Source organism: Lipotes vexillifer, unplaced genomic scaffold (assembly GCF_000442215.2).
Source record: "Lipotes vexillifer unplaced genomic scaffold, Lipotes_vexillifer_v1.1 scaffold1549, whole genome shotgun sequence".
NCBI classification, from domain to species: domain Eukaryota; kingdom Metazoa; phylum Chordata; class Mammalia; order Artiodactyla; family Lipotidae; genus Lipotes; species Lipotes vexillifer.
This window is the reverse complement of record NW_006771034.1, coordinates 665,477-669,185: the sequence shown is the minus strand read 5'-3', so window position 1 is coordinate 669,185 and position 3,709 is coordinate 665,477.

The following is a 3,709-nucleotide window of genomic DNA, read 5'->3' as shown; positions in this document are numbered from 1 at the left end:
TTAAGTTGAAATGTTCGCAATATCCTGCTGACCTTGACTCTTAGACAAGAACATTTTGTAAGACACCCATCTCATTACTTTTAGGTAATACAATTCATGTAGAGTGTTTGCAACACAGTGATGTTGTCTTAACGCTGAACCATGCTATGTTTTAAGCCTCAGCATGCAGGCATCCCCTGGGCTTACTCTCGAGCTCCCCATTTGAATTACTTTATACTTTAGCTCTCAGTCGGAATCTCCACCAACTCCCTGGCTGAACTGCTTTGCCACATTTGGGGCCAATCAGCAGGAGCTGTTTATCTCTCAGAAGAGTATGAGCTGTTGTTTCTCATCGCACTTAGCACTCCCTTTCAGTGACATCAACTAAGCGTCATTTTCATTAAGTAATTTTCATTGCATTTCTGGTGCCAGATAACCGAGGATGATATCAAGGATGAGAAGGCTGCAATGAAATTGTTAATATAAAATTTAACAGCATATCCTTAGCTTGTCACAAATAGGGATGACAGAGGCAACACCAGAGAAAGGAAAAAAAAAAAAAAAAACACAAATTGTTGAGGGAGGGAGATTCCAGGGATATTTCTCCCAATATATAGAAAGAGACAAGGAGGGGGGAGTTGACATTGAGTGAAGATACATACAAAGGTGGCATCTCTTAAAAATGACTGAGGGTAAGAACCTAAGGGTAAGACAGGAATAAAGACACAGACCTACTAGAGAATGGACTTGAGGATATGGGGAGGGGGAAGCGTAAGCTGTGACAAAGTGAGAGAGTGGCATGGACATATATACACTACCAAACATAAAATAGATAGCTAGTGGGGAGCAGCCGCATAGCACAGGGAAATCAGCTCGGTGCTTTGTGACCACCTGACCACCTGGAGGGGTAGGATAGGGAGGGTGGGAGGGAGGGAGATGCAAGAGGGAAGAGATATGGGAACATATGTATATGTATAACTGATTCACTTTGTTATAAAGCAGAAACTAACACACCATTGTAAAGCAATTATACTCCAATAAAAATGTAAAAAAAAAAAAAAAAGACTGAGCGTTTCTGCTTTCCCTTAGATTCAAGTCACAAGTATGAGAGGGAGATGTGAAATGAAACCAGAAAACTAAGACACAGCCCAAGAGGGTAGGGCTTTCAGAAGGTCTAAAGTTACTGGCCATCAACAGGCACATGAAAAGATGCTCAACATCACTAATTATTTGAGAAATGCAAATCAACACTACAATGAGGTACCACTTCACAACGGTCAGAATGGCCATCACTAAAAAGTCTACAAATAACAATGCTGGAGAGGGTGTGAAGAAAAGGGAACCCTCCTACACTGCCGGTAGGAATGTAAGTTGGTGCAGCCACTATGGAGAACAGTATGGAGGTTCCTCAAAAGACTAAAAATGCATTGCCATATGATCCAGTAATCCCACTCCTAGGCATATATCCAGACAAAACTCTAATTCAAAAAGATACATGCACCCCTATGTTCATAGCAGCACTATTTATAATAACCAAGACGTGGAAACAACGTAAAGGTCCATCGACAGATGAACGGTTAAAGAAGATGTGGTACATATACAATGGAATATTACTCAGCCATAAAAAAGAATGAAATAACGCCATTTGCAGCAACATGGATGGAACTTGAGACTATCATACTAATTGAAGTAAGTCAGGCAGAGGAAGACAAATACCGTATGATATCACTTATATGTGGAATCTAAAATATGACACAAATGAACTTATCTACAAAATAGAAACAGACTCACAGACATAGAGAGCAGACTTGCGGTTGCCAAGGGGGAGTGTGGTTGCCAGGGGGAGTGGGGGAGGGATGGAGTGGGAGCTTGGGGTTAGCAGATGCAAACTGTTATATAGAGAATGGATAAATACCAAGGTCCCATTGTATAGCACAGGGAACTGTGTTCAATATCCTGTGATAAACCATAAATGGAAAAAACATTTTGCTCAATATTCTGTAACAACCTACATGGAAAAGAATTGGAAAAAGAATAGATACATGTATATGTATAACTGAAGGACTTTGCTGTATAGCAGAAATTAACACATTATAAATCAACTATACTTCAATAGCAATAATAATAATGATAATAATAATAATAATAATAAAGTTACTGGCCATGACAGACAGCCATAGACACTTGTTGCATGCCACCAAAACCAGTGAGAAAGCTGCATCCAGAGAGCTCCACCACTTCAGCAACCAGGGGCAGAAGGAAGGCAGCCAAAAGACTGAGAATCTAGTGGTTTAGGAAATCTCAGCTACCATATTTCCATTTACGGATTGTCCGTGGTGTGTCATTTGCTGTTTTCAGCTTCTTTTCTGGTAATTTGCGGTACAGAGTGCCAAAGAGAGGGAGGCCCAGGTCATGCCCTCTACATCCTTCAGATTGTCCTAGGGGTGTGGAGAGGGGCAAGCTTGCTGGCAAACTAACCACAGTGCCCATTTATTAGCACTTACCATGGGCGGGCGCTTTACCTGGAGGTGCACGCCCTCGCTGGAGCCCCAGGATGAAGATATTACCGTTGCTCCTTTACAGATGAGGAAACAGAGGCTCAAAGAGACTGTGGGACTAGGCAAAGCTGGGTATGAACCCTGTTCGCTATGACTTCAGAGCTTCTTTGTAAACACAGAAATCTACGGCTCTCAAATTGTGTGGGAGAGTTAAGGAAGGTTCGCTCAACTCATTATATGAAAGGCTCCAGCATAGTTTAAGAGTCAACAGCTGCTGACCTGTTTGCTTCCTTTGCTGTAGCTTTGCCGTTTTGTGGAGGAGCTGGCTTTGGATGGGATGTTGGGTCAGAGGGATTATTTCAGGGCCGAGCGGACCTCCAGTTTTGCCTCTTCCAACCTCTCTCCGAGAAGTCAAGCCCCCCCACCCTCGGGGAGGGGGGGCAGTGCGAGAAATATCACACCTGCTTGTGGGAGTAGAAGAAAATCAGAGCTGGTCCAGCTCATCTGTGCACCCTTTCTAGGAGCCGGGAGGTGTGGGTTCATCCAGGGAGTGAGAGTGCTTCAGTTAGGGTGTGGCAGCAGAGGTAGGGCTGGGTCTTGAGCTTTAGACCGAGGGCTCTGTCGCGAGGCCCTGTGCCTAAGATGCGGTTAGGGGCAAACCCTCACTGTGCAGTATTGGGGCAGGGGTGACGCGCCGAAGAGCAGCGCCATTGCAGCGCCTTTGAGCACCATTTTTTCAAACTGTACGTGTTCTTGCTGCTCAGGCCCAACATCTTGAAATTCAACAGAACCAACAGTATTGGCAACCATCTGCTGCTAACTCCCTAGGACGATATTTTGTTATCTTATCAACCCAGATGACTCAGAGACGCGTACGTCAAAGCGGGGTGAGTCGTGGAGAAGATGGAATCTGGGGGCTTTCCCAGTCTGAGATGATGATTCTATGACGACACGACACGTGTTCATGCAGCCCACTGCTAGGCTTTGTGAAGTGAGCCCCAACCTCCAAATGCACCTCGGCTGTCACTGCCCTGGGACTAGAGGTGCCCTTTTCCCTCTACCTGAGTCCCCTTCACCCTGGGATTATCCCTGTGGTCCTTAACCTCTCTCTCTGTGCAATGCTCTTGGCCTCTGGTCATTTAATGACATGAGACGCTATGGAGGATGTCCCTCTCCTGCTCTGTTCTTCCTTCAGTTACTGAGTATGTGGAACATGTGTTGTTACAGAAAAC